At 35.0% G+C, this 13,004-nt stretch overlaps 1 pseudogene; it reads right to left on the bottom strand.

The window, feature by feature from the left end:
* The window catches only part of LOC149532195 (uncharacterized), a 37,746-nt pseudogene extending 28,297 nt beyond the window's left edge, over positions 1–9,449 (bottom strand).
* Positions 9,450–13,004: the final 3,555 nt, after the last annotated feature.

Genomic DNA, 13,004 nt, shown 5'->3' with positions numbered 1-13,004 from the left:
ATTGGAGCACCTATTTTGGTTTAAAATAGCACCTGTTATGCTTGTTTGAAAATTAGGCCTCTGTTGATAGATTCCATAGCACATATTGCATATATTTTAACTTAACAAAAGTTAAAACTATAGAATAAATCAAATATGATTTTAAAATTTTATGCCTTGCACGTAGAACCTAAGAAGGAATAAAATAAAATTTTATTTGAAGCCATTGAAATTCTTCCTCCCCTTCCAATCTGGGTCAAACTCAGTTTGACCAACCTAGGCACATGTCAAGATGTGATTGGATCAGGCTTGCACAGCGAGTGCCACATGGCATCACTTCATTCATCCTTTTCCTTTCTATGTCATCATTCCACCTAGATTCCATGTAGCACTCTACTATTGGTTGAAACTCACATCTACCTTATCAGCGTTATCGAGACACGCAGCCACATGTCATCACCACATCAACCCTCGCCATGTTGCTATGGTAATTCTCGTGTATCTTTTGTTTAGTGATGTAGCAATGACCACATGATCAGGACACATGTTTCAATCTTCTTCCATCTTCATTTTACGTGCCATGTCATTGCCTACTTGCCACATGTCACTCACTGATTCACTGACTGCAACTCCATGTGGGACCCACGTTGCATTTCACATTGGAGTTTTCTTTTGCTGGTTTTTGGAGTTTTTTGGCAACCTTTCTATGTCGCTAGTCAAATTTTTGAGATTTCTCGGCTAGTGAAGTAGCGAAGCACCAAATTTTTGAGTTTTTCAATCACTTGGAACTTGCTGACGTCACAACTTTAAATGCATGTTTATTCAAAATTTAGCTTAACCTCCATCCTGGCATCCACTGGTGTATAGGTGGGATCCCACAACCAACCTTATGGCTTTCCATAAGCCCTCTTCCTTTAAGACACTAACCCATATGCACAAGATAGTATAAGAAGACTTAAAAAGTCTTACCCACGAAGCATGTGGGATAAAAGCTCACTATTATCTCCTTTAAACAAGGAAACTTTCTCCACATTGATGTGGGTGGGTCCTTGTTTTTATGTTCTGTGGGCTCCTTTATCCTTTCTTCTTGCTACCCTTTATTTGTTGTTGGCTTTTTAACACGTCACTCTCCTTTGATGCTAAGTGTCTTTAATCTTTGATTACTGGTGGATTCTTCAATCATTGTCTCCTTTTTGACTATTTCCCTTACATTAACTACTCTATGTCATGGATTGCCATTTCTATATGCATGATCTCTTCTTTTACAACATCAACATTATAAACACAATTTCCACTCCCCTGTCTTGTGTGAGTTTCTCTCATCTTAACATGGTTTGCTACTATTTGTAAATGTGCTTTCCTCTGTTATTGGCAGTGTGGACCCTTGCGTGGACTCTTCTTTCTTTCTTTCTTTGGCACTTTTTTACAAATTTGTCTTCACACTGTGGTTGTGGCTTTCCTAATTTGGCATAGACTGCTTTATGGCATCAATCTCCCTTTATTTGCCAGTGTGAGGTTCCTTTTACTCATGTGACTTCTCTTAGTCTCCAATGTGGATACCATGGATTTGTCCTGCGGCTTGTTCAATGCTTTTAATGTTGTGGCTTTCTACTTGGGTTTACCCTTTTCTTTGTTGTGAAAGTGCCCCTCTACGTGGGCTGCTCTTTGGCATACAACTTTCCTCTATACTGGCATTTTCTCTATTGCCTGGAGGTTTGCTAATTTCACCCTTACCTGGAGCCTCTTTTCCTACTCCCTCCTTTTGAGATTACATGGAGTTCCTTCTTATTAGCTGGCTTCTCTTGTTTGGCATGGAAGATTGCTTTTCTCTACATGCATGGGTTTGCTATTGTTTGGCGGCTTCTCCTTTTACATATCCCCTACCACTTCTTTTATAGATGTTTTCCCTTTTGACTGTTGGTTTCCCCATTTGAATGTGCTTTCAATATTGTTTGCTGGCTGTGGCCTCCATTCGCATGGGATTTCCTTCACAAAGATGGCTTCTTCTTGTCTTCTTACATGGATTTCCCCTAATTTTAGATGTCTCCACAAGATACTTGGAAGATGTATTTGTTGGAATCATAAAAGAGATTACTACAACCTTAGAGGAAAGAAATGGAGACATTGGGTCAAGGTCTGGAGAACCAACTACATTCTCAGCTGAAGCAGTTAACATAGAATTGTGAATAGTAGTTTGTTCATTTTGTATATCAATGCTATGTATATGATTTGAAGAAAGGTTATCATTCATGTTGTGTCCATGCCCACGTCCTCTACTACCTCGATGGGACTCATGCTCATCTCTAAGTCACTTATACTAAAAGCTAACAGGAATTTGAAGTGCAACATTGCATTGAGAGTGGGACATATTTCCAACATGTTCAATTACATTATGCCTATTTTTTTCATTTTCTCCATAGAATATTTTCCAAAAAAAATTAGAAATTGGATGACACATAAAATCTCTTTCTATTTCACTGCCATCTACTTCTGAATCACCTTCTTTATAATGCAAGTGGGGACATATCTATAGGTTCTACTTCATCCACTAGTTCTGATAGCACAACTTTGGCATCTTCATACTCCAATATGGAGCCAACTACTTCCATATCTCTTATATTGTCAACATCTTGAAAGAGGCATTCATACTTGAAGTGGAGAAGTCCTTCCTCTATAGTCTTGAGAGCAACAACAAGCTCCTCCCGCACTTTCAAATGAAATGGTACTATATGTGCTACAACAAATGCCTTCATTACTTAGTCAGAACATGTTTTACCCTCATACCTCAATCATATCATCACCATTTATATCTCCTTTGCATTACGATACTTTAATAAAGAAAATTCATTCCAATCACAATTAATAATACTGAAAACCTCATCATGCCTTATCAATCTAATGGAATTTAATCAGGCCCCAAGGTGGGTCCGGTTAAAAAAAAAAATCTATTTTTGAATGACTGAATTGCAAAATTGATCCATTGATCATTTTGAACTAATTATAATTAAATTCGATCACTAAACCATCAATTAAAACCCATTTTAACCCTCTTTCACAAATTGTGAATTTGGTGCGAGGAGGTCTATTGACTAGCCTTAAAAATTGATCCGAACCTCTGATCAGGCTCTGAAAACTGACCCATTGATTCTCTGTTCTACACACTTGCACCCTGTCAGATCTCATCTCATGAAGAATTCAAGGTCAAAAGATATTCATTGTCAAAGTTGACCTCTCAGAATTACCTGCAAGTAAACAAGTTAGAAAATAATAAATTGGGTTTGGATTTGGCCTTGAAAACTGGGAAAACTGACACTTGGGAATACGAAAAGTAGGCCATTGGTTCTCTATGATGAGGAGAATATGGATCTGTGATTTGGGCTCTTGACGAATAACAAGACACATTTGGGGAAAAATCAAAGTAGGCTACTTGGATTTTGTAGGCTAGAAACACTATTTGAAAATCATTTTTTGTGAATGGAATTAACCTCAAAAAATGTGCAAATGGATTCATCATGATTTGCAAACTGGCACACTTAAAGAATTTTTAGAGGACAACACAATAGTACAATCCATTCAATCTTACCAATCATGAGTTTTGAATTATAACATCACGAACAGGGGTACCGAACAATCTACATTTGCTAACACTGGTAAAAAGATAGAAATTGCATTTGGAATCGCGTTTGAAAATTGATGAAACAGATTCGTCATAAGCTCAAACTTGAAACATAACAAGTCTCTAACCTCTAAAATGCAACACAAAATAAATTTCATCATTTTGGTCAACTGGTCAAAAGTTATTATAAGTCAAATAGGGCTTTCGAAAAATATGAACATTTTGCAAATGTGTGAAAATAGTAAACCACCAATTTTGAGGGATTAAAAACCTGCTCAAACGAACTCAAAATGACTTGAAATCTGAAAATAGGTTCTCATATATGGACACTAAACACTCCCAAAGAAGATAATCATGAAACATTTATGGGTGTGAGATATTCAGATGCAAACATAGGCTCTCATCGCTATTTGACACTTGGGGTAAAATGCTGATTTGAAATGTGCTCGAAATGGGACTTCACAAAATGGCTCAAAATCTCAATTTAACTTCATGGAACACTTAGATGCACTAAATAGATGGTTTTAGAAACATTAAACACCTCATGGGCCTCAAGGGTACAGCCAGTTACAAGTGCACTTAAAAGCATTTATAGGGCTCAAATTTCTCAATAGTGCTCAAAATTGACCATGCAATTTTTAGCACCAACACTGGCTCTATTTGGGGATGCATGTCCCTTGTAGGCATGGAAAGGATTCAAATCTCTAGGAGAAGTAGACCATTCCCAAAACTTCAAAAACCCTCTTGAACAACTTTATTGAAAGCAAAACAACTACCACTAAGATTATGTACAAACAATGGCCCCGGGCCACCGAACTTCAACAAAATTATTTACCTCTATCATAAACCTAATTCTCATCCAAACATACATGAGCTAAACTAAAAATACTTTTCCTATCAGTTTCACCTATTAGATCAGCATCCTGAAACTCAACACTTAGTAAAACTGAATCTTTGTTCTTACTTCTATAATGCATATAAAAACTTGCTTCATTCTCAAATGTTTGCTCATTATGAAAATACTGATCAGCATGCTCAAATATATCAGACTGAAACTAAAACTCTTCTTTATTAGGCAAATCACACATGCCATCATTCTCGAATATGAAGGTTTCATATTCAACACGGGGAAAAGGATCACTCATACCTTCAAATTGTGTATCCTTATGTATAACCAGAGAGTATTCAAGCGAGCACTTTGTCTTGTACTCACACATGTCATCAATGTCAAAATTTGGAACTAATCCACAATCCTCAAATGGTTCTTCACAATCAGAAAATAGATTAGTCTTCACATAAGAGAGTTCATCATAAAACTCATTGGAAGGTGCATACCGATTTTCAAAAACAACTTTGTCAAATACCTTGCCATCCATCTCATCAGATGCAACATAATCATCAGTTTCACTATCAAACTCAGAAGAAGAACATTATGATCTCTTATAGCAGTAAGACAAGGTATCATCATCAAACTCATTCTCAACTAAATCTAAATTGTCCATGTGCTCTTCAAATAAAGGACTGATAACTCCATGCAATGACCCTCTTTGAACGTTTTGACAAAAAATGGGTTGATCATCATCAAGATTCTCATCATATAAAGCATTAGTATATACTTTAAATTCACTACCCATTTCATCTTCACGGAAAATTTTAGCATGTGAAGAAAAATCAAAATCATCACCCAAAGACAAACCATTAATTCCATCAACAAAGCATGCAAAATATGAATCAGTATTATTTTCATAGTCTCTATCAAGGTGATTCAAATGTTTTGCAAAGAAATTATCATTTATCTTACCAATAGGTGCAGATGCATTATCCTTAGAATCATTTGTCTGTTGATTATCACTGCATGTATCCTCAAGACATTCGTCTACACAACTAATCAATTCTTCTTTATAAATAATCCTTTTATCCTCATATTGTGTAGACAACTCTTCTTCATAACTTTCAACCTCAAACTGATTTGCACAATTCTGAACTGGAAATTCACTTCTAGATTTAAGAAAAGAACTCATACCTCTACTAGCATAAGAGTTACAACTTTTGTCATTTCTTTCTTCTTCCCAATTTGCATTTGATTCACATGAAGATGGATATGTACTATCATTGTCTTCTTCTTTACTTGAGCAACCTCTCTCATCGTTGTCTTCACATGAGGCCTCTTCACAATATGTCGGAACATTAATTTCACCTTTATACTTGATACATCACTTGCAGCTTCTTCATCCTCATACTAAGATAAATACCTTTCCTCTTCCTAATTTGTTATGTTTTCAACATAATGCAAACCATCAATGGGAGAATGAATGACTAAACTTATATCTTGCATGCATAACTCGTCAAGTGAATCAACTCTATCATCTAGTGTTGTACTACCATAAACATGTGCATTCAATTCAGCAAGAATGGAATCATTTCTTCATTGCAAAAAAGAAACCTTATCTACACATGTTTTTAATTCTGAAAATTCAACAAGATTTTTTGCAATAGTAGGGGTACTTATTTTCTGATCTAAAATTGAACATTCTATGTGACATTGATTTGTCCTTTGCACCTCATCTTGCTGGCAAACATTCCTAGAGAAGTGACTCTGGGTTAAGCCATATTTTATATTGTTTTCAATCTCTATTGTCGTCACGAATGCTTGATGTAAAGTCTTAGGTTCCTTATCTCTCAATAGATAGCTCATCTTCTTATCAAATGCACTGAGATAAACCACTAAACACACTTGATCATCTAGCTTATAGCTTTCAAAAATGTCATTCAACAATTTTGGAAATCTGATATTGAATTCAGGAACTAACTCACTATTCCTGACTTGGATATTCAACAACTTATCAAAATAATCAGAGATACTTACTCTTTCCCTGAACTGCATCATGAAGGGTGAAATTAATTCATCCCAAGATGAAATTAAGTATGCCGGCAGGAAGAAAAACCAATCCCTAGCATCCCCTTCTAAAGTCTGAACAAACAACTTCATCTGAACATCTTCATGAGCAATTTCAAAATCAGCAATGAAGTCACTAAACAACTAAACATGATGACTAGCTGAATTTTCATGGTTCCCACTAAACTTAGGTAAGTACTTTCTAAGATCATAGGGCATAGTATTTGCGAAACCATGAATACCATTAAATTTTAATGGCATATACTGCTTGGTAGAAACAAATCTAAAACTTTGACTAACAGGCTGCATACTACATGAAATGAAACTCGACATTCTTCAAACTTAAGACTCATTCACCATTAAACACTTTTAGAATTCATAACTTGTAGTAGATCAAGAAATATCTTCTACCAAATCAACTTCAAACATACTTCGAAATATGAAAATACTTTCACTATATCTACCACTCACAAAGTATGTTGAACTGTACTAAACCGTTCTCCTATTTAATCCTAAATACCATTTGGCAAAGAATCTTTTGCAAAGCTTACTATCATGTAAATAAAATCACATGAGAATGTAAATACCTTTCAATACAGATGCCTACAACTACTTCAATGCTGAAACTAACAACAAATTTAGATCTTATCTGGATTTAGTAACACTTGCACTGCATCTCATCTAATTCTTTCACTCATTATCAAGAACTTGAAATGAAATCTTCAAATCTACTTTTTGACTATTGTTTCCTTCAGAATACCTTCACATTCATGAAGCATTGGTGCAAAGATATAATTTTGAGTCGCCACTCACTTAGTGAGAAAAGATTTACCAACTTGCAAAACAAAACAAGCTAGTCCAAAATTTACAACTAGTATCCAAAAACTTTATACAACAACATGGGAATTTGATACTCTTGACAATGTGAAAGAACATGAAACTAACTCTGAATTCTAATAGCAACATATCAAAACTTCAAGTTTACTTTTATTTTACAAATTATTCAATTTAGTCAAACTTCTACTATTAATGGATAAGGAAACTGGGGGAACATGAAACTTCAGCAAGGAAACTAAGGAACACCTCTTGCTATATATTTGCTATATCCAATCTATTTCATGCCAGAGATGTTGGTTCTTTTTGTATGCAATTCCCTACCAGAGTCGCCATTTTGTTGGTGTTTGAAAACATTGGAGGGTTTTCAATTATCCCAATGAGAATATGACATATCTAGGGGCAGCTAACTCCCATTTTCAACATGTCATTTCAGACACTGGGCCAACTATAAGGCTTGACCCTTCTTCTACTTTAGGCTCTACAAAACCTAGGCGGGTGGACCTAAGATTCAATTGATATCCTACTAGTGTAAAAACATATCCCTGAATCAATTAAGTAGATGAAAACCTTTATATCTCCTAACAACTCATGCAATAACACATATCTACAGTAGCTAGATGCATATCTATGAAATTCATAAGTCGAGTGAGGGCTAAACATTTAGGTCCTTCAACATGAAAGGGAAAAATGTTTGATTAATAATATTTAATTCAACAAACTCTTAGATATGCAACAGTAAGACTTTAATGATCCTATAGCTGACCAGTGCCTAATCCATTGGGCAATTCCATGAATTCAAAAAATACATCTGTGACATTAGGACATATTTCATATACCCAAACATTAGATCTATCTAATCCCCTTGTGATTTAGACATTAGTGTTCATTCAGATCTCATTTTCACAAAATATCCTTCTCAAGTAACCAGTAACCTTGTTAAACATTGTTAGAAAGGTTAATCTTTCCTTGGATATATTAATTGGGATATTCCAAGGGTCCCTAAATGTAGTTTGTCCTCTTGTACACATGTGGAGGACATGTCATTGTTTGTCCTTTATTCCACATGTAAGGACAACTCTTGTTTATTTCTTTATTTAGTTTATCCTCCTTAAGAGGATTGTGACACTTTGCACACACTTATTATGAATGTGGCATTCATAGAAATGGGAGTTACAAATGCAACTCCTCTCTCATCTCTATATAAGAGATGCTCCTCCTTCTTTCTCCAACACACTCTTAGCACTTGATGTTATTGTATTGAGCTACTTTTGCTCCAACACTCTCTCTCTCTCTCTCTTCTCTAGGCATTTTCCTTCATTCATAATACTCACAAGAGGTTTTCTTTGCTTTCCCCTTATAAATCCTTGTCTCCATTGTTGAACCATCTTGGTGTATGCTCTTGGAGTTTGCTTATCTTATGGTAACATTGTTTCACACTTAACTTACTTGGATTGCTTCTCATTCCTTGCTCAATATTATCATTTCTTACATGGTATCAGAGCTTGGCTATTTAATCCTTGTTTTAAGTTTTGTGTTGAAGGTTTCCATTCATTGGAGCACACCTTATTTGGAGACGTTATTGAGAGAAGAAGTTTGTGTTGTGATTTTAGCTCTTTTTAACAAATCTTGTGTATGCAAGTTTCATTTTTTTTTACTAACCCTCTTTGGAAGGCTTGCCGCCAAAGGGTTTTCTTGTAAAGTTTCATATTTTTTTTACTAACCCTCTTTGGAAGGCTTGCCGCCAAAGGGTTTTCTTGTTAAATTTCAATTTTTTTTCTTGTTTTGGAAGGCATGCCGCCAAAACAAGAAGTATTACATGAGTAAAGTTTTGAATAACTCTCTCATTTTTATACTCCTTTAAAATTTTTTTTTTACCTACTCTTTAAAAACTTTTAATATATTCTTCTATATTTATTTGTTGTATGCTCTTGAAAATTTCAACCATACAACATAGATGTTTTTTATAGGATTTTAATCCTTATAAATCTATTAATTTTTTTTTACATTGCATTTTATTTAAACCCGCATTCATTCTTTACATTGCATTTGTTTGGGCAGTCGCGCCACCCGCTCACCACCCGTGCACCGCCGCGCACCGCTGCGAGCCATTAGCGTCGTCATGCACCATCGCGCGACACCAGTGCGCTGCCGCGAGCCATTAGCACCGCCGTGCACTGCCGCACGACACTAGTGCACCGTTGCGAGTCGGCAATACCATCGCACGTTGCCGCTTGCATTCACCACCGCCGCACACACATAAAACATAGGCTCGAGCGAGATCTACAACTTCGTCGAAGCCCTCATCACTGCCGTGCGGTATCAACGACGCCCCACACAAAATACCATAAACCCTGTAGTAACTCTGTTCCACCGCTTCCGCTGTCCCCTTCACACCCGGCGTAAACCCTTCGGCACGGCTTGCATCCAAGCCACGCGGCAACCACCGCCTGCGCAGCCACATCCCTATCCTCTTTGCATTTTTTTTAAAAACTCTGTAACCCTGCCTTTTCCACCGACCAGGGCTGACCAACTCCTCCGCCCTTTGGCCACGCGGCAGCCACCGCCTGCGCTCCGCTCCCCTTTTCTCAACCATTTTAAATTTCCCATTCTTTGCCCGCCTTTTTTCACTTTTTCAAATCTTGTTTTATTTCTTAAAACAAAACCATTGAAAACAAATACAAATTTTAATTTTATAAATTTTAAAACAAATAAAAATAAAAATTTTATTAATTTTTTGTTTTCTTTCAAATCCATAATTCAAAAAAAAACAAAAGATATATTCTTAATTTTATATATTAAAAAAAAAAACAATTTTTTTCTCAATTAATTTGATTTTCAAATTAAGGATTTTTTTTTAAAAAAGAGAGAAATTTTTTTTAATCATGTCAACCTTAATTCCAAAAATAAAACTTAATTATTCTAATTATCATTCTTGGAAAACTCATATCTCATTTATTTTTCATTTTAAACACATCTTCGAAATAGCCACTGACCCTTCTCTTGAACCTGGTTCAGTGGCTGCTCAAGACGAGAAAGATACTTGGAAAGCTAAAAATGAAGAAGCTTTAGGGTTAATTGGTATTTCCATTATTCCAGATTTATATGTCTTAATTGCTCATTGTTCTAAAGCTCATGATGCATGGTCCATCTTGAAAACCAAGTATGACAGTGGCGATGAATACCGCAAAATACAGTTGCAGGATCAACTTGAAGATCTCAGGTATGCAGATTTTAAAAGTATGGATGAATTTCTCTTAAAATTTGATTCTCTTAAAAGTCAAATTATGGCCTTAGGTGTTCAATTAGAAGACATTCGTTTAATTCATCTTATTCTTAAAAAATGTCTTCCTAGACAGTTTCAAAAGTTTATAACTAATATTCATGCACAGCTTGCTATTCCTACTTTAACTTCTTAGTTAACATATGTTATTTTTCAAACTTTATTAAGACAGGAAGAAGCTAAGCTAATTCAGTTTGGTACCCTTAAATCAACTAAACATGCATTTGTGTCTAGAAATTCAAATAATAATTTTTGTTCCACTAATAATAATAATAATCACAAACAATATAATACTAATTCAAATAATTCCAACAATAAATTTCATGCAAAATATAATAATAATAAAAATCATCCTAATAATACTCGTAATACTAATAATCAAAGGAATCATTCCAATTCCAAACCTCATTGTTCTTATTGTGGCAAAGATGGTCACATTGTCAATAACTGTTTTAAAAAGCAAAATGATAAAAAACTTATGAATAATAGTAACAATCATCAAAACTCAAACCATAAAAAAGGTACTCTACTGTTTTTAATTCTCATCATGCTTTTACTTGTAGCTTTAATCTTTGTAGACCTTTAGAATGGATTGTTGACAGTGGTGCATCACAACATGTCACTTCTCATAAAGAAATTTTTGATTCTTTACAACCTGATATTGCTAACATTCCTATTCAGTTAGCTAATAATCAGACTTGTAAAGTTGAAGGATTAGGTGATGTTACTATTCCTAATGGTAAATTGCATAATGTATTATATGTACCTGACTTGAAAACTAATCTACTTTCTGTTTCACAGTTATGTCAGGACTATAAAGTTGAATTCTACAAAGATACATGTTATATCATAGATCCTCAAACTCTCAAAGTGATTGCTCATGCTAAAATGGATAATGAAAATTTGTTTAAATTCCATGAATTTGCTAGTTCACGATATTCTTTACATACTTCTATTGATTTCAATATATGGCATGAAAGACTTGGCCATTTAAATTCTGATTATATTACTTTCATGCAAAAGTATAATATGGTTGATGGCTTGCCTCACATTATTCCTTCCAAGATTGCCTGTACAGGTTGTATGAGTGGTAAGATGCATAGGGAGCCCTTTTCAAGTGGAAAATCATGGCGGGCAACTCATAAGTTGCATCTTGTCCATAGTGATCTTTTGGGCCCCATGGAGAATACCTCCATCCAAGGTTCTTGGTATGCACTTACCTTTGTTGATGATTTTTCTAGATGAACTTGGATCTATTTTTTGCATAGCAAGGATCAAGTTCTTGATATATTTATTGAATTTCAGTTATATGTTGAAAGGCAATTTGGGTTTAAACTTAAAATTCTTAGAACTGATAATGGGAAGGAATATGTGAATAATGCTTTTCATTCTTATTTGAAATCATGTGGAATTAAACACAAACTTACTATTCCTTATACACCACAACAAAATGGTGTGGTGGAAAGAAAGCATTGGACCATTGTTGAAATGGCTAGAAGCATGTTGCATGCTAAGAATCTGCATTATAAATTTTGGGCTGAAGCCATGTTTTGTGCAACTTATATTCTTAATTGGACTCCTACCAAAGCTCTCAAGGCTATCACTCCAGAAGAGGCTTGGTCTGGTAGGAAACCTAATTTACATCATTTATGGATATTTGGTTCTATTGCTTATGTTCATACTCCTAAATAGAAAAGGCATAAATTAGATGCTAAGTCATCTCCTTATATGTTTGTTGGGTATGATGAAAACACTAAGGGTTATCGTGTTTATGATTCCACTACTAACAAAGTTCAAGTTGCTAGAGATGTTTGTATTGCAGACAATGGAGTTCATGATTGCTCTACTACACATGATGAAGAACTCAGTGGCACTAAAATTGTGCTGGTGGAGGACCAACCTCCTTCTCTTAACCCTACTCTTTCTCTTCATCCTTCAAATCAAGTACCACCGATTATTTCTGCTCCTACAACTCATGATACTCAAGTAGATACTAATGATACTTTTATTACTAATGATTCTTCCTCTAGTGATAATTCCATCACAACTAAACGTAAACCTAAATGGGCTCAAAACTTAATCAATGAAGCTGATGATTATATTTCTAGATCTGGTGGAATTAAACATAGAAGGATTAATTATTGTAATTATGCTTTGATGACTACTATTATGAATTCTAACGATCCTAAGTCTTTTGATCAAGCTAACTCTCACCCTCATTGGCAGAAAGCCATGCAAGAGGAATATGATTCTTTACTTGCTAATCAAACTCGGGACTTAGTCAAATTACTTCATGGCAAGAATCTAGTTTCATGTAAATGGTTATACAAAATAAAATTGAATACTAATAATGAAATTAGTAAATTCAAGGCTAGACTAGTTGCTAGAGGTTTTTC

The sequence above is a fragment of the Cupressus sempervirens genome, chromosome 11 (assembly GCF_028749045.1).
Source record: "Cupressus sempervirens isolate cs-2001-9-10 chromosome 11, ASM2874904v1, whole genome shotgun sequence".
In the NCBI taxonomy this organism is placed as follows: Eukaryota; Viridiplantae; Streptophyta; class Pinopsida; order Cupressales; family Cupressaceae; genus Cupressus; species Cupressus sempervirens.
This window is presented reverse-complemented; position numbering and strand designations above follow the sequence as displayed.